The sequence below is a fragment of the Somniosus microcephalus genome, chromosome 18 (genome assembly GCF_052327205.1).
Source record: "Somniosus microcephalus isolate GS21.2 chromosome 18, FLI_Smic_1.0, whole genome shotgun sequence".
In the NCBI taxonomy this organism is placed as follows: Eukaryota; Metazoa; Chordata; class Chondrichthyes; order Squaliformes; family Somniosidae; genus Somniosus; species Somniosus microcephalus.
Window position 1 is genome coordinate 5,343,445 of NC_141004.1, and position 19,103 is coordinate 5,362,547.

The window sequence follows — 19,103 nt, forward strand, 5'->3', positions numbered from 1 at the left end:
AGTTTGAGTGTGCAAGACGGTCTCTTTGTGCGAGAGGGTTTGAGTGTGCGAGAGGGTCCGTGTGTGCCAGAGGGTTTGATTGTGCGAGAGGGTCTGTGTGCACGAGAGGCTTTGAGTGTGCGAGAACATCTGTGTGTGTGAGAAGGTTCGAGTTTGTGAGAGGGTCTGTGTGCGAGAAGCTTTGAGTGTGCGAGAGGTTTAGAGTGTGCAAGAGGGTCTGTTTGTGCGAGAGGGTTCAAGTGTGCTAGAGGGTCTGTGTGTGCAAGAGGGTTTGAGTGTGAGAGGGTCTGTGTGTGCGAGAGAGTTCGAGTTTGTGAAAGGGTCTGTGTGCGAGAGGCTTTGAGTGTGCAAGAGGGTTCGAGTGTGTGAGAGGGTTCGAGTGTGCAAGGGGGTCTGTGTGTGCGAGAAGGTTCGAGTGTGCGAGAGGGTCTGTGTGTGCGAGAGGGTTTGAGTGTGCGAGAGGGTCTGTGTGTGCGAGAGGCTTTGAGTGTGCGAGAGGGTCTGTGTGTGCGAGAGGCTTTGAGTGTGCGAGAGGGTCTGCGTGTGCGAGAGGCTTTGAGTGTGCGAGAGGGTTTGCGTGTGCATGCAAGTGAGTTTGTATTTGAATATATTTGTCTGCATGCATGTTTGTCGGTAAGTTTATGACTGAGAGTTTTTTAATTTGTTCTTGGCGCTGTCAAGTCTTCATTTATTTTCTCATCCGTGTACACCCGAGTGACTCGCTCGGCCACTTCAGGGGGCAGTTAAGAGTTACCCACGTTGGTGTGGGTCTGGAGCCACATATAGGCCAGACCGGGTAAGGACGGCAGATTTCCTTCCCTAAAGGACATTGGTGAACCAGCTGGGTTGTTGGGACAATCTGACAGCTTCATGCAATTTGCTTCTTATGTCTGCCCACAAATTACTGGACAAAGGGGATTTCTGCAGGGTCCTCCCCAAAACACAGAGGCCAGAATTATTCGGGGGGTCAGCGGGCGGGATCGGTGGCGGGTCATGTGGGAAAGTGTTTTTTTTCACAGCGGGTCGAGATCCCGCTGTGAACCCACCACCACGCGCCTTTCCCAATGTTGGGTTTGTTAGCGCTGAGCAGACCCAACACGCAGCAGCGGGGGACCAAATTAAGCTTATTATGATCTTGTTGAGACATCATTAAGAATATATTTGAGCTCACCTTTTGACTTTAGGTGCTCGCCCACAGGGTTCTCGCTGCTCGGGGATCATGTCTGTTCAGCTGAGGCGGGAGATGAATGGTCATTAAATCAGCTGATTACTTGACAGTTTGAACTGTCCTTATAAAAGCTCCCACCTCACCGCTGTTCACTTACCAAGCTCAGAAGCTGTTGCTTACTGTATTTGGAAGACAGATATTGAGCTTTATGCAGGTTGCAAGTGTTTGGAGCAAACTTTCTATCTAGTGTCACCTCATTGGAACAACCTCTCTCACCATTGACAGATCGCTTCTGTCATCTCAACTTCACTTGTCATCTGTTCCTTCAACATGGGTGCACTTGAAACTCTCTCACCTTGGTCCTCAGAATCCCACCACGATCAGCCCCAACACCAGCAGCACCAACAACACCAACCTTCTCCGCAAGCAACTGATGCTACACAGGACAGAGGGCATCAGAACCTGACCACATTGCTGTCCGGGAGGCCAGGGATGATCTCACCATGGCCAGATTTACCTCACTTGGCGCTGTACACCCTGGCTGTCACATGATGCACCAGGTTGGCACCACCCCACACCAACACCATAAAGCATCCCTACAATGCCTAAGCCATTCCTTTCACACTCATCACCATTGCGGGGGGTACCGTTATGTCTCACCATTCACTGCAACTCACTAAGCCACTTTCAAAGGTGCACACAAATCTGTCCAAGAACGCAAAGTGTTGAAAATAAAGGTTTCAATGTTTGACACCACATTAACAGAAACTTTTTATGAAACATTGGATAAAACACCCAAGTGCCTACCCTTGTGTGTTGTTAGTTGGTATGATTAGACTAGGATGAGGGTGAGTGTGAGGGGTGGCTAGTGAGATGGGGATGTGATAATGTAGATAGAGAGGGATGGGTGGAGGTGCAAGGTGAGTTGGTGTGAGTAAGGATGTGCAGGAGTAGGGTAGGGAAGGCAGAGTGATGGGGATGTGATGGGCACAGCAGGATGATGTTGAGTGTGGCTTTGTACTAACGTTTCGTGGTCTACTGAGATAATTGAAAGGTTTGCGCCACTGCACCCAGGTCCTCCTGACCACACCCCTGCGTGTGCCCTCCTCTGCAATGTGCAGCCAGGCTGTGTTGATCTCCTAGGGAGGTCTCCTCTGCCCATGGGAAGGGAAGAGGACTTCCCTGTGTGCTGTGACTCCCTCCATAAGCATATGGAGGGAGTCTTGGGAGAGCCTGGGTGCAGCCCTGCTCCTCTGTGCAGTGCTTGTCAGTGTTTGCAGCACCTCAATGCTGTAGAACACTGACAGCACAACTGTCAAATTAAAGTTGGCCATGGTCCCTTTAAGGAAACCGGCTGATGACGCGTCATCAAATGATGTCATCAGACCCGATTCTTTCAATTGGCCGGGAAACTCGCTGGGTGGGGCTTAACAAGCCCAATCACAGTAAATTAATTCTACACAGCGGGGTGGGGCCGGGACCCGCCACCAATGTCACCCACCACGGACCCGCCAAGGTTGGTAAAATCCCGGCCAAATCCTCCCTCACCTCCCACTGTTAAAGCCCTTGACCCAATAAAACCTTTACAACAACAAAACCTGCAATTATTTAGCATCTTTCACGTCCCAAGGTGCTTTACTCTTTCCCAATGTGGTCACCCCCTTTGGTATGGCCCCATCTTTGCACCCTCAACCTCCAGGGGTGCAGATCTCAGCTTTTTGATGGCCAACTATTTTCACCATCTGATCTGACTGGGCCACATCGAGCACACGGGCGCCGCTCTCCTCTGCCAAAACTACCCAGCACTCCCCCATCATCCTGTAGGCACACATAACCCCGGCTTGTTCTGTCCACTCCAAACCGTCTCCTTAAACCCCTCCTCCCTCCATCCTTTCCCTCACCCTCCAACATCAAGTGTGAGGAGCTCCTCAATACATTTGTTACTGAGAGATTGAGACCATCCGTTCAGCTGCCTCTGCTGTTCCACGCCATCCTAGCCTGAATCCACGGCTTTCTTTAGCTTCTCCCGGTGTGTGTGAGTTTGTGTGTCATTTTCTGTGTGTATGTGTGTAAGATTCTGTATGTTTGTGTGTGGGTGAGTGTGTAAGGTTCTGTAGGTTTGTGTGTGTGCGAGTGTGTAAGATTCTGTATGTTTGTGTGTGTGTGTGTGTAAGATTCTGTATGTTTGTGCGTGTGCGAGTGTGTAAGGTTCTGTATGTTTGTGTGTGTGTGAGTGTGTAAGGTTCTGTATGTTTGTGTGTGTGCGAGTGTGTAAGATTCTGTATGTTTGTGTGTGTGCGAGTGTGTAAGATTCTGTATGTTTGTGTGTGTGCGAGTGTGTAAGATTCTGTATGTGTGTGTGTGTGCGAGTGTGTAAGATTCTGTATGTTTGTGTGTGTGCGAGTGTGTAAGATTCTGTATGTTTGTGTGCGAGTGTGTAAGATTCTGTATGTTTGTGTGTGTGTGAGTGTGTAAGATTCTGTATGTTTGTGTGTGTGCGAGTGTGTAAGATTCTGTTTGTGTGTGTGCGAGTGTGTAAGATTCTGTTTGTGTGTGTGCGAGTGTGTAAGATTCTGTTTGTGTGTGGGTGAGTGTGTAAGATTCTGTATGTTTGTGTGTGTGCGAGTGTGTAAGATTCTGTATGTGTGTGTGCGAGTGTGTAAGATTCTGTATGTTTGTGTATGTGCGAGTGTGTAAGATTCTGTATGTGTGTGTGCGAGTGTGTAAAATTCTGTATGTTTGTGTGTGTGTGTAAGATTCTGTGGCCCAGAAATTCGGGTCTCCACGGGTGAGTATGCACGGGGTACTCACCCATAGGCCCGATGGAAGTGCCGGTTTCCTGTATGCACTGCGCATGCGCGGGAAACCGGCACTTCCGTTCCTCTGAACAAAGAGGTTCAGAGGTCGAACGCGTGCGCGGGAGGTGCTGCGCGTGCGCATCGAACTTCGGTTTTTTTTACAGGTTTTCCCGGGAACGTAAGCCTGCAGAATTTAGAAATATAAAAAGCAGGCGTAAGGCCTGCTTTTTACAAGGTAAGTGGTGAATTAATTAAAATTAAAACATTTTTTCCACAGGTTTATTATTTTTAAATACTTTAAAGCAAGGTAAGTTTATTCTTAGCCCCGTTAGAAAATAAAATTATTTTTTCAAAAATTTAAATTATTGTTTAAAATAGTTATTTCATGTAATTTATAGTTTATTTAAAAAATGTGATTTTTTAAAAATTTATTTGAAGATTTAGTGCTATTTTGGGGCCGTAGTATTTATAAGTCTTGACAGCTCTTCCTGTCAGACTTATGAATGGAGCATTCCCTGCTCCGATTGGCTGCCCATGGCTCACGTGATCCCAGGGGACGCATCGAACTAACTGCGCCCCTGGGATACGCAAGCACTGCGCGCCGGCAGCTGGACCAGGCCCCGGATCGGAATTCCACGGGAGCCCACAGCTCAACGGCCGGCGCGCAAGGTAAGTGCAGGTCGGGGGCTTGCACCCGCGGGAAGCCCCCGACCCAAATCTCTGGGCCATGTTTGTGTGTGTGTGAGTGTGTAAGATTCTGTGGGGGAAAAATTTGGTTGTTTGCACCTCCTGTTAGCTCCCTAAGAGGACGCTAATGAAGCGCAAAGCAACTAGCGCCCGGGCACGACGATGTTTGCGCCGCTCGCAAAATTGACCAGACATTTTGCGGTGGCACTAACCACTACCGCCACGATCTCCTGTGCCCGCAGATCGTGACGTCAGTTGAGCGTGCAACGCCCCGGTAGCGCCCGGGACCGGATATTGAGTGGCGCCCCCTGCCTTTCCACCTGCCACTAGCATTGACAGGTTGAGGGGAGTGTTTTGCAGTCGGGAAGGGACTGGGGGAGCGCCATTTAAAGGCGACCATTTCCTGACTTTTTTTGTCGACGACATTTTTGCACCACGCATTCTGAGAGAGAGAGAGAGACTTCTGGAGAGATTCAACGCTGTGTGAAGGAGTTTTGGGTACTGAGCAGCACTTTGCAGGTTCATTTTGATTTGACCTTCCTTGTATCGATTTAGAAGAGACTGTGGGGGCTGCACTCTGAGCTCTTTCCCTGGGCCTCTCCATTGTTCTTTCCAGCAGATTTGATGTACAGGTCTCTCCAGGCCAAGATTCAAGGCTGCAATGAGCAGGGTGTGGATGGAGAGCAAGATCGACCCTCCCCTTTAAGAACTGGCCGGCGCCAGTGTGTCTGTGTTCCATTGCTGACTGACATCACATGAGCTTCGCCAGCGCTCTGTGGTAGCGCCTCGCTCCTCGGCATTAGCGCTTTAAGAGAGGTGTGAAGCGCCTGATTGAGCGCTCCAATCACCTCCAGGGGTGATAGAAGCCAAGTTTGCAGTCGGAGGTGATTATTAGCGCCAGGCGCTAAACTTTGCGCCCAGCCGATAATTGCGCCCCAAACGGGGCGATACCGAATTTCTCCCCCCTAAAAACACACACCTGTAACATTTGTGTGTGTGTGAGTGTGTAAGATCCTGTATGTTGTGTGTGTTTGAGTGTGTAAGGTTCTGTATGTTTGTGTGTGTGAGTGTGTAAGGTTCTGTATGTCTGTGTGTGTGTGAGTGTGTAAGATTATGTATGTTTGTGTGTGTGTGAGTGTGTAAGGTTCTGTATGTTTGTGTGTGTGTGAGTGTGTAAGGTTCTGTATGTGTGTGTGAGTGTGTAAGATTATGTATGTTTGTGTGTGTAAGGTTCTGTATGTTTGTGTGTGTGCAAGTGTGTAAGATTATGTATGTTTGTGTGTGTGTGAGTGTGTAAGGTTCTGTATGTTTGTGTGTGTACGAGTGTGTAAGGTTCTGTATGTTTGTGTGTGAGTGTGTAAGGTTCTGTATGTTTGTGTGTGTGCGAGTGTGTAAGGTTCTGTATGCGTGTGTGTGTGTGAGTGTGTAAGGTTCTGTATGTTTGTGTGTGCACGAGTGTGTAAGGTTCTGTATGTTTGTGTGTGCGAGTGTGTAAGGTTCTGTATGTTTGTGTGTGTGTGAGTGTGTAAGGTTCTGTATGTTTGTGTGTGTGTGAGTGTGTAAGGTTCTGTATGTTTGTGTGTGTGTGAGTGTGTAAGGTTCTGTATGTTTGTGTGTGTGCGAGTGTGTGTGAGATGGAAGAACCTGCGAGACAGATTTCTGACTCACGTCATTTCCCTGAGTCCCATCCTCATAGAGTGACAGAAACATTAAAGATGGGATTATTATAAGTCTTGCAGGATTCCAATAAAATCTCTGCCTGAAATCTGAGCATTGTTTCCTTTGAGAAGAACGATCATTGAACAGATTTTTAAAGGCAGCAAACACATGCAACGAATATCATGTCAAAACTGGCAAACATGCCCCAGGCCCCTGTGAAAAGGGAGTTCTCATTTACTCCGAACACTAAATGGAAACGCTCCGGTTACATTTCAATCTCGGAACCCCTTCACAGTATATTTCAATATAACCTGCATTAAAGATTTGCAAAAAGAAAAATTAACGTATTGAGTTTGTTTGCAAAATGACCTTTCACCTCTCGGGCCTGGGTCAAGCGTGTCCGAAACTGATTGGTTCGAAGTCTCCTCTCGCACTCTCTCTCTCACTGTATGATTCCTACACGATGAGTGTTTGCATAGTCTCCCTCGCTCCCGGAGACTGCGTCCACAGAACAGGACTGCAATTATTTTGGGGCTTAGTGGACTAGCTCACTCAAAGAGACATGATACGTTTCGCAACTTCCAACTATTTACCATGAAGTGATTTGGGTGTGATTTATACTGGAACGTTACAGGGAAGCGAACCTACAAAGATTTAGAATCATGCAGCCGGGACTGGCCGTTGCGATGGTGCCTGTTCTCTCTGTGGGAGGGCCGTTAATAATCACTATGAATATTCCAGCCTCCTGGTGTTGGAACAACACTATTCATTCAGAGAACAGCGGAGAGCTTTACTCTGTATCTAACCCGTGCTGTACCTGCCCTGTGAGTGTTTGATGGGACAGTGTAGAGGGAGATTTACTCTGTATCTAACCCGTGCTGCACCTGCCCTGGGAGTGTTTGATGGGACAGTGTAGAGGGAGCTTTACTCTGTATCTAACCCCGTGCTGTACCTGCCCTGGGAGTGTTTGATGGGACAGTGTAGAGGGAGCTTTACTCTGTATCTAACCCGTGCTGTACCTGCCCTGGGAGTGTTTGATGGGACAGTGTAGAGGAAGCTTTACTCTGTATCTAACCTGTGCTGTACCTGCCCTGGGAGTGTTTGATGGGACAGTGTAGAGGGAGCTTTACTCTGTATCTAACCCGTGCTGTACCTGCCCCCGGAGTGTTTGATGGGACAGTGTAGAGGGAGCTTTACTCTGTATCTAACCCGTGCTGTACCTGCCCTGGGAGTGTTTGACGGGACAGTATAGAGGGAGCTTTACTCTGAATCTAACCCGTGCTGTACCTGCCCTGGGAGTGTTTGATGGGACAGTGTAGAGGGAGCTTTATTCTGTATCTAACCTGTGCTGTACCTGCCCTGGGAGTGTTTGATGGGACAGTGTAGAGGGAGCTTTACTCTGTATCTAACCCGTGCTGTACCTGCCCTGGGAGTGTTTGATGGGGACAGTGTAGAGGGAGCTTTACTCTGTATCTAACCCGTGCTGTACCTGCCCTGGGAGTGTTTGATGGGACAGTGTAGAGGGAGCTTTACTCTGTATCTAACCCGTGCTGTACCTGCCCTGGGAGTGTTTGATGGGGACAGTGTAGAGGGAGCTTTACTCTGTATCTAACCCGTGCTGTACCTGCCCTGGGAGTGTTTGATGGGACAGTGTAGAGGGAGCTTAAATCTGTATCTAACCCGTGCTGTACCTGCCCTGGGAGTGTTTGATGGAGCTGTGTAGAGGGAGCTTTACTCTGTATCTAACCCATGCTGTACCTGCCCTGGGAGTGTTTGATGGGACAGTATAGAGGGAGCTTTACTCTGTATCTAACCCGTGCTGTACCTGCCCTGGGAGTGTTTGATGGGACAGTGTAGAGGGAGCTTTATTCTGTATCCAACCCGTGCTGTACCTGCCCTGGGAGTGTTTGATGGGACAGTGTAGAGGGAGCTTTACTCTGTATCTAACCCGTGCTGTACCTGCCCTGGGAGTGTTTGATTGGGACAGTTTAGAGGGAGCTTTACTCTGTATCTAACCCGTGCTGTACCTGCCCTGGGAGTGTTTGATGGGACAGTGTAGAGGGAGCTTTACTCTGTATCTAACCCGTGCTGTACCTGCCCTGGGAGTGTTTGATGGGGACAGTGCAGAGGGAGTTTTACTCTGTATCTAACCCGTGCTGTACCTGCCGTGGGAGTGTTTGACGGGACAGTGTAGAGGGAGCTTTACTCTGTATCTAACCTGTGCTGTACCTGCCCTGGGAGTGTTTGATGGGACAGTGTAGAGGGAGCTTTACTCTGCATCTAACCCGTACTGTACCTGCCCTGGGAGTGTTTGATGGGACAGTGTAGAAAGAGCTTTACTCTGTATCTAACCCGTGCTATACCTGCCCTGGAAGTGTTTGATGGGACAGTGTAGAGAGAGCTTTACTCTGTAACTAACCCGTGCTGTACCTGCCCTGGGAGTGTTTGATGGGACAGTGTAGAGTGAGCTTTACTCTGTATCTAACCCGTGCTTAACCTGCCCTAGGAGTGTTTGATGGGACATTTTAGAGGGAGCTTTACTCTGTATCTAATCCATGCTGTACCTGCCCTGGGAGTGTTTGGTGGGACAGTGTAGAGGGAGCTTTACTCTGTATCTAACCCGTGCTGTACCTGCCCCGGGAGTGTTTGATGGGACAGTGTAGTGGGAGCTTTACTCTGTATCTAACCCGTGTTGTACCTGCCCTGGGAGTGTTTGACGGGACAGTATAGAGGGAGCTTTACTGTGTATCTAACCCGTGCTGTACCTGCCCTGGGAGTGTTTGGTGGGACAGTGTAGAGGGAGCTTTACTCTGTATCTAACCCGTGCTGTACCTGCCCCGGGAGTGTTTGATGGGACAGTGTAGAGGGAGCTTTACTCTGTATCTAACCCGTGTTGTACCTGCCCTGGGAGTGTTTGACGGGACAGTATAGAGGGAGCTTTACTGTGTATCTAACCCGTGCTGTACCTGCCCTGCGAGTGTTTGATGGGACAGTGTAGAGGGAGCTTTACTCTGTATCTAACCCGTGCTCTACCTGGCCTGGGAGTGTTTGATGGAGCTGTGTAGAGGGAGCTTTACTCTGTATCTAACCCGTGCTGTACCTGCCCTGGGAGTGTTTGATGGGACAGTGTAGAGGGAGCTTTACTCTGTATCTAACCCGTGCTGAACCTGCCCTGGGAGTGTTTGATGGGACATTTTAGACGGAGCTTTACTCTGTATCTAATCCATGCTGTACCTGCCCTGGGAGTGTTTGGTGGGACAGTGTAGAGGGAGCTTTACTCTCTATCTAACCCGTGCTGTACCTGCCCTGGGAGTGTTTGATGGGACAGTGTAGAAAGAGCTTTACTCTGTATCTAACCCGTGCTATACCTGCCCTGGGAGTGTTTGATGGGACAGTGTAGAGGGAGCTTTACTCTGTATCTAACACGTGCTGTACCTGCCCTGGGAGTGTTTGATGGGACAGTGTCGAGGGAGCTTTACTCTGTATCGAACCCGTGCTGTACCTGCCCTGGGAGTGTTTGATGGGATAGTGTAGAGGGAGCTTTACTCTGTATCTAACCCATGCTGTACCTGCCCTGGGAGTGTTGATGGGACAGTGCAGAGGGAGCTTTACTCTGTATCTAACCCATGCTGTACCTGCCCTGGGATTGTTTGATGGGAAAGTGCATAGGGAGCTTTACTCTGTAGCTAACCCCGTGCTGTACCTGCCCTGGGAGAGTTTGATGGGACAGTGTAGAGGGAGCTTTACTCTGTATCTATCCCGTGCTGTACCTGCCCTGGGAGTGTTTGATGGGACAGTGTAGAGGGGGCTTTACTCTGTATCTAACCTGTGCTGTACCTGCCCTGGGAGTGTTTGATGGGACAGTGTAGAGGGAGCTTTACTCTGTATCTAACCCGTACTGTACCTGCCCTGGGAGTGTTTGATGGGACGGTGTAGAAAGAGCTTTACTCTGTATCTAACCCGTGCTCTACCTGCACTGGGAGTGTTTGATGGGACAGTGTAGAGAGAGCTTTACTCTGTAACTAACCCGTGCTGTACCTGCCCTGGGAGTGTTTGATGGGACAGTGTAGAGTGAGCTTTACTCTGTATCTAACCCGTGCTTAACCTGCCCTGGGAGTGTTTGATGGGACATTTTAGAGGGAGCTTTACTCTGTATCTAATCCATGCTGTACCTGCCCTGGGAGTGTTTGGTGGGACAGTGTAGAGGGTGCTTTACTCTGTATCTAACCCGTGCTGTACCTGCCCCGGGAGTGTTTGATGGGACAGTGTAGAGGGAGCTTTACTCTGCATCTAACCCGTGTTGTACCTGCCCTGGGAGTGTTTGACGGGACAGTATAGAGGGAGCTTTACTCTGTATCTAACCCGTGCTGTACCTGCCCTGGGAGTGTTTGATGGGACAGTGTAGAGGGAGCTTTATTCTGTATCCAACCCGTGCTGTACCTGCCCTGGGAGTGTTTGATGGGACAGTGTAGAGGGAGCTTTACTCTGTATCTAACCCGTGCTGTACCTGCCCTGGGAGTGTTTGATTGGGACAGTTTAGAGGGAGCTTTACTCTGTATCTAACCCGTGCTGTACCTGCCCTGGGAGTGTTTGATGGGACAGTGTAGAGGGAGCTTTACTCTGTATCTAACCCGTGCTGTACCTGCCCTGGGAGTGTTTGATGGGGACAGTGCAGAGGGAGTTTTACTCTGTATCTAACCCGTGCTGTACCTGCCGTGGGAGTGTTTGATGGGACAGTGCAGAGGGAGCTTTACTCTGTATCTAACCCGTGCTGTACCTGCCCTGGGAGTGTTTGATGGGACAGTGTAGAGGGAGCTTTACTCTGTATCTAACCCGTGCTGAACCTGCCCTGGGAGTGTTTGATGGGACATTTTAGACGGAGCTTTACTCTGTATCTAACACGTGCTGTACCTGCCCTGGGAGTGTTTGATGGGACAGTGTCGAGGGAGCTTTACTCTGTATCGAACCCGTGCTGTACCTGCCCTGGGAGTGTTTGATGGGATAGTGTAGAGGGAGCTTTACTCTGTATCTAACCCATGCTGTACCTGCCCTGGGAGTGTTGATGGGACAGTGCAGAGGGAGCTTTACTCTGTATCTAACCCATGCTGTACCTGCCCTGGGATTGTTTGATGGGACAGTGCATAGGGAGCTTTACTCTGTAGCTAACCCCGTGCTGTACCTGCCCTGGGAGAGTTTGATGGGACAGTGTAGAGGGAGCTTTACTCTGTATCTATCCCGTGCTGTACCTGCCCTGGGAGTGTTTGATGGGACAGTGTAGAGGGAGCTTTACTCTGTATCTAACCTGTGCTGTACCTGCCCTGGGAGTGTTTGATGGGACAGTGTAGAGGGAGCTTTACTCTGTATCTAACCCGTACTGTACCTGCCCTGGGAGTGTTTGATGGGACGGTGTAGAAAGAGCTTTACTCTGTATCTAACCCGTGCTATACCTGCACTGGGAGTGTTTGATGGGACAGTGTAGAGAGATCTTTACTCTGTAACTAACCCGTGCTGTACCTGCCCTGGGAGTGTTTGATGGGACAGTGTAGAGGGAGCTTTACTCTGTATCTAACCCGTGCTGTACCTGCCCCGGGAGTGTTTGATGGGACAGTGTAGAGGGAGCTTTACTCTGCATCTAACCCGTGTTGTACCTGCCCTGGGAGTGTTTGACGGGACAGTATAGAGGGAGCTTTACTCTGTATCTAACCCGTGCTGTACCTGCCCTGGGAGTGTTTGATGGGACAGTGTAGAGGGAGCTTTATTCTGTATCCAACCCGTGCTGTACCTGCCCTGGGAGTGTTTGATGGGACAGTGTAGAGGGAGCTTTACTCTGTATCAAACCCGTGCTGTACCTGCCCTGGGAGTGTTTGATTGGGACAGTTTAGAGGGAGCTTTACTCTGTATCTAACCCGTGCTGTACCTGCCCTGGGAGTGTTTGATGGGACAGTGTAGAGGGAGCTTTACTCTGTATCTAACCCGTGCTGTACCTGCCCTGGGAGTGTTTGATGGGGACAGTGCAGAGGGAGTTTTACTCTGTATCTAACCCGTGCTGTACCTGCCGTGGGAGTGTTTGATGGGACAGTGCAGAGGGAGCTTTACTCTGTATCTAACCCGTGCTGTACCTGGCCTGGGAGTGTTTGATGGAGCTGTGTAGAGGGAGCTTTACTCTGTATCTAACCCGTGCTGTACCTGCCCTGGGAGTGTTTGATGGGACAGTGTAGAGGGAGCTTTACTCTGTATCTAACCCGTGCTGAACCTGCCCTGGGAGTGTTTGATGGGACATTTTAGACGGAGCTTTACTCTGTATCTAATCCATGCTGTACCTGCCCTGGGAGTGTTTGGTGGGACAGTGTAGAGGGAGCTTTACTTTGTATCTAACCTGTGCTGTACCTGCCCTGGGAGTGTTTGATGGGACAGTGTAGAAAGAGCTTTACTCTGTATCTAATCCGTGCTCTACCTGCCCTGGGAGTGTTTGATGGGACAGTGTAGAGAGAGCTTTACTCTGTATCTAACCCGTGCTGTACCTGCCCTGGGAGTGTTTGATGGGACATTTTAGAGGGAGCTTTACTCTGTATCTAATCCATGCTGTACCTGCCCTGGGAGTGTTTGGTGGGACAGTGTAGAGGGAGCTTTACTCTGTATCTAACCCGTGCTGTACCTGCCCTGGGAGCATTTGATGGGGCAGTGTACAGGGAGCTTTACTCTGTATCTAATCCGTGTTGTACCTGCCCTGGGAGTGTTTGACGGGACAGTATAGAGGGAGCTTTACTCTGTATCTAACCCGTGCTGTACCTGCCCTGGGAGTGTTTGATGGGACAGTGTAGAGGGAGCTTTATTCTGTATCTAACCCGTGCTGTACCTGCCCTGGGAGTGTTTGATGGGACAGTGTAGAGAGAGCTTTACTCTGTATCTAACCCGTGCTGTACCTGCCCTGGGAGTGTTTGATGGGACAGTGTAGAGGGAGCTTTACTCTGTATCTAACACGTGCTGTACCTGCCCTGGGAGTGTTTGATGGGACAGTGTAGAGGGAGCTTTACTCTGTATCTAACACGTGCTGCACCTGCCCTGGGAGTGTTTGATGGGACAGTGTAGAGGGAGCTTTACTCTGTAATAAACCCATGCTGTACCTGCCCTGGGAGTGTTTGATGGGACAGTGTAGAGGGAGCTTTACTCTGTATCTAACCCATGCTGTACCTGCCCTAGGAGTGTTTGATGGGACAGTGTAGAGGGAGCTTTACTCTGTATCTAACCCGTGCTGTACCTGCCCTGGGAGTGTTTGATGGGACAGTGTAGAGGGAGCTTTACTCTGTATCTAACCCGTGCTGAACCTGCCCTGGGAGTGTTTGATGGGACATTTTAGAGGGAGCTTTACTCTGTATCTAATCCATGCGGTACCTGCCCTGGGAATGTTTGATGGGACAGTGTAGAGGGAGCTTTACTCTGTATCTAACCCGTGCTGTACCTGCCCTGGGAGTGTTTGATGGGACAGTGTAGAGGGAGCTTTACTCTGTATCTAACCCATGCTGAACCTGCCCTGGGAGTGTTTGATGGGACATTTTAGAGGGAGCTTTACTCTGTATCTAATCCATGCTGTACCTGCCCTGGGAATGTTTGGTGGGACAATGTAGAGGGAGCTTTACTCTGTATCTAACCCGTGCTGTACCTGCCCTGGGAGTGTTTGATGGGACAGTGTAGAAAGAGCTTTACTCTGTATCTAACCCGTGCTATACCTGCCCTGGGAGTGTTTGATGGACAATGTAGAGGGAGCTTTACTCTGTATCTAACCCGTGCTGTACCTGCCCTGGGAGTGTTTGCTGGGACATTTTAGAGGGAGCTTTACTCTGTATCTGATCCATGCTGTACCTGCCCTGGGAGTGTTTTGTGGGACAGTGTAGAGGGAGCTTTACTCTGTATCTAACCCGTGCTGTACCTGCCCCGGGAGTGTTTGATGGGACAGTGTAGAGGGAGCTTTACTCTGTATCTAACCCGTGTTGTTCCTGCCCTGGGAGTGTTTGACGGGACAGTATAGAGGGAGCTTTACTCTGTATCTAACCCGTGCTGTACCTGCCCTGGGAGTGTTTGATGGGACAGTGTAGAGGGAGCTTTATTCTGCATCTAACCCGTGCTGTACCTGCCCTGGGAGTGTTTGATGGGACAGTGTAGAGGGAGCTTTACTCTGTGTCTAACCCGTGCTGTACCTGCCCTGGGAGTGTTTGATTGGGACAGTATAGAGGGAGCTTTACTCTGTATCTAACCCGTGCTGCACCTGCCCTGGGAGTGTTTGATGGGACAGTGTAGAGGGAGCTTTACTCTGTATCTAACCCGTGCTGTACCTGCCGTGGGAGTGTTTGATGGGACAGTGCAGAGGGAGCTTTACTCTGTATCTAACCCGTGCTGTACCTGGCCTGGGAGTGTTTGATGGAGCTGTGTAGAGGGAGCTTTACTCTGTATCTAACCCGTGCTGTACCTGCCCTGGGAGTGTTTGATGGGACAGTGTAGAGGGAGCTTTACTCTGTATCTAACCCGTGCTGAACCTGCCCTGGGAGTGTTTGATGGGACATTTTAGACGGAGCTTTACTCTGTATCTAATCCATGCTGTCCCTGCCCTGGGAGTGTTTGGTGGGACAGTGTAGAGGGAGCTTTACTCTGTATCTAACCTGTGCTGTACCTGCCCTGGGAGTGTTTGATGGGACAGTGTAGAAAGAGCTTTACTCTGTATCTAATCCGTGCTCTACCTGCCCTGGGAGTGTTTGATGGGACAGTGTAGAGAGAGCTTTACTCTGTATCTAACCCGTGCTGTACCTGCCCTGGGAGTGTTTGATGGGACAGTGTAGAGGGAGCTTTACTCTGTATCTAACCCGTGCTGTACCTGCCCTGGGAGTGTTTGATGGAGCTGTGTAGAGGGAGCTTTACTCTGTATCTAACCCGTGCTGTACCTGCCCTGGGAGTGTTTGATGGGACAGTGTAGAGGGAGCTTTACTCTGTATCTAACCCGTGCTGAACCTGCCCTGGGAGTGTTTGATGGGACATTTTAGAGGGAGCTTTACTCTGTATCTAATCCATGCTGTACCTGCCCTGGGAGTGTTTGGTGGGAAAGTGTAGAGGGAGCTTTACTCTGTATCTAACCCGTGCTGTACCTGCCCTGGGAGTGTTTGATGGGACAGTGTAGAAAGAGCTTTACTCTGTATCTAACCCGTGCTGTACCTGCCCTGGGAGTGTTTGATGGGACAGTGTAGAGGGAGCTTTACTCTGTATCTAACCCGTGCTTAACCTGCCCTGGGAGTGTTTGATGGGACATTTTAGAGGGAGCTTTACTCTGTATCTAATCCATGCTGTACCTGCCCTGGGAGTGTTTGGTGGGACAGTGTAGAGGGAGCTTTACTCTGTATCTAACCCGTGCTGTACCTGCCCTGCGAGCATTTGATGGGGCAGTGTACAGGGAGCTTTACTCTGTATCTAATCCGTGCTGTACCTGCCCTGGGAGTGTTTGATGGGACAGTGTAGAAAGAGCTTTACTCTGTATCTAACCCGTGCTATACCTGCCCTGGGAGTGTTTGATGGGACAGTGTAGAGAGAGCTTTACTCTGTATCTAACCCGTGCTGTACCTGCCCTGGGAGTATTTGATGGGACAGTGTAGAAGGAGCTTTATTCTGTATCTAACCCGTGCTGTACCTGCCCTGGGAGTGTTTGATGGGACAGTGTAGAGCGAGCTTTACTCTGTATTTAACCCATGTTTTACCTGCCCTGGGAGTGTTTGATTGGATAGTGTAGAGCGAGCTTTACTCTGTATCTAACCCATGTTTTACCTGCCCTGGGATTATTTGATTGGACAGTGTAGAGGGAGCTTTACTCTGTATCTAACCCGTGCAGTACCTGCCCTGGGAGTGTTTGACGGGACAGTGTAGAGGGAGCTTTACTCTGTATCTAACCCGTGCTGTACCTGCCCTGGGAGTGTTTGATGGGACAGTGGAGAGGGAACTTTACTCTGTATCTAACCCGTGCTGTACCTGCCCTGGGAGTGTTTGATGAGACAGTGTAGAGCGAGCTTTACTCTGTATCTAACCCGTGCTGTACCAGCCCTGGGAGTGTTTGATGGGACAGTGTAGAGCGAGCTTTACTCTGTATCTAACCCGTGTTGTACCTGCCCTGGGAGTATTTGATGGGACAGTGTAGAGGGAGCTTTACTCTGTACCTAACCCATGCTGTACCAGCCCTGGGAGTGATTGATGGGACAGTGTAGAGGGAGCTTTACTCTGTATCTAACCCGTGTTGTACCTGCCCTGGGAGCATTTGATGGGACCGTGTAGAGGGAGCTTTACTCTGTATCTAACCCATGTTGTACCTGCCCTGGGAGTATTTGATGGGACAGTGTAGAGGGAGCTTTACTCTGTATCTAACCCATGCTGTACCTGCCCTGGGAGTGATTGATGGGACATTGTAGAGGGAGCTTTACTCTGTATCTAACCTGTTCTATACCTGCCCTGGGAGTTCTCCCCGGTGTCCGGGCCATTATGTATCCCTCAGCCAACATCTAAAAACATGTTTTTTTAGACATTTCCTCATTGCTGTCTGTGGGAGCTTACTGTGCGCAAATTGGCTACCGCGTTTCCTACATTACAACAGTGACTACACTTCATAAGTACTTCATTAAATGTGAAATCCTTTGGGGTTGTGTCACTCACGGAACATGAATCCTTGCTAGTCGAACTACCAATCTGAAAGAAGCCATGACGACTAGTCTCTGCACAGAATGTCACTGGGATGCAGTTCTGATATTGGGGTTGAAGCATGTTGTTGGGATCTCGGTCCAGTTCAGACTGAGTCCCGTTGAGCAGTTTGTAGGTAGAAAGATGATATCTGTCCTCTCAACAAGCAACAATCTCAAACTTCACAGGAAATGAACATTTGACACATGCCGAGTGGATCTTGCTGAGGTCCCAGTGACAGTGCTGGGCGTTACGTTACACTGGGCCATGGTACGGCTTAGAATGGTCCCACTTGACTTTCCTCCTGTTCTGAAACAAGGAATAAATCGTCAGTACTGGTAATCAGGAGCTAAAGCAGAAAATACTAGAAGTGGCCCACAGACCAGTTTGCGTCAGAAAGACCAGAAGAGGTTAATGTTTGGGGAAGCTCTCGACCTTTTTGCTTCGGTCACTCCGCTGAACGGTTTGTTCCCTTTTCCGCTCCAGCAGAGTCCAGGCCCAGAACATTAACCGCTCCGTTCTCCTTTCCTACATTAATGGTCCTGATGTGTACATTCCTCGTTGCCTGTTTTACATTCTTGTACTGATTATTCTTGTCTATGATGATAAACTGACCATGCACAGGCGATCTTCAACCTTGCAGCACTGACTGAGCGCTGTCGGCGATGAGAGGCCAGACGTGAGAAGCAAAACTGGGAAAGAAAGCTGGGGATTGAGGCGGGGAGAAGAATTCAAACTTCAGAATCAGGTCTCAAAGCCTGACTGAAACCGGGGGCTGTGTTACAGCTCTCAGTAATCCCAAGCAAATTGATTCAGGCAGGAATCGTCCACAGAATGTTTCTTAAATTAAAAAGTTAAAATTAAATTGCTCGAGTGACTTGATGTGAAGTGAAATGATTGATTTCAGTTTCCCAGGGTCTTTATATTCTCTCCAATGCACAGGGTTTAATTAGCTTGGGCAGATAATGCAGCGTATTTGTATAAAAATGGGGCCATATTAATTCAATCAGAATTCAAGCACCATTTTCTCACCCTGGACGTGAAGCTTTTATTAATTGACATTTCATCAGCTGCACCTGTCATAGAGTCATAGAGTCATAGAGTTTTACAGCACAGAAAGAGGCCCTTCGGCCCATCGTGTCTGCGCCGCCCATCCATCCCTGTCCAGTCTAATCCCATTTTCCAGCATTTGGTCCATAGCCTTGTATGCAATGGCATTTCAAGTGCTCATCCAAATGCTTCTTGAATGTTGTGAGGGTTCCTGCCTCCACCACCCTTTCAGGCATTGAGTTCCACATTCCAACCACCCTCTGGGTGAAAAAGTTCCTCCTCAAATCCCCTCTAAATCTCCTGCCCCTTACCCTGAATCTATGCCCCCTTGTTATTGACCCCCCCACTAAGGGGAAAAGTTCCTCTTTATCTACCCTATCTATGCCCCTCATTATTTTGTACACCTCAATCAGGTCCCCCCTCAGCCTTCTCTGCTCCAAGGAAAACAACTCCAGCCTGTCCAGCCTCTCTTCATAGCTGAGGCGCTCCATCCCAGGTAACATCCTGGTGAATCTTCTCTGCACCCTCTCCAAAGCAATCACATCCTTCCTATAGTGAGGCGACCAGAACTGCACACAGTACTCCAGCTGTGGCCTCACCAGCGTTTTGTACAGCTCCATCATAACCTCCCTGCTCTTATATTCTATGCCTCGGCTAATGAAGGCAAGTATCCCATATGCCTTTTTAACCACCTTATCTACCTGCTCCGCTGCCCTCAGGGATCTATGTACATGTACACCAAGGTCCCTCTGACCCTCTGTACTTCCTAGGGTCCTACCACTCATTGTGTATTCCCTTGCCTTATTTGTCCGTCCAAAATGCATCACCTCGCACTTTTCAGGGTTAAATTCCATTTGCCACTTTTCCGCCCATCTGACCAACCCGTTTATATCGTCCTGTAGCCGGAGGCTTTCCTCCTCGCAATTTACCACCCCACCAATTTTCGTGTCATCTGCGAACTTACTGATCATACCTTTTACATTCTCATCCAAATCATTTATGTAGATCACAAACAATAAGGGACCCAGCACCGATCC

At 49.4% G+C, this 19,103-nt stretch overlaps 1 protein-coding gene across 1 annotated transcript in view; it reads left to right on the forward strand.

The window, feature by feature from the left end:
* The window catches only part of mdfi (MyoD family inhibitor), a 142,834-nt gene that overhangs the window by 108,857 nt on the left and 14,874 nt on the right, over positions 1-19,103 (forward strand). The window lies entirely within an intron of this gene.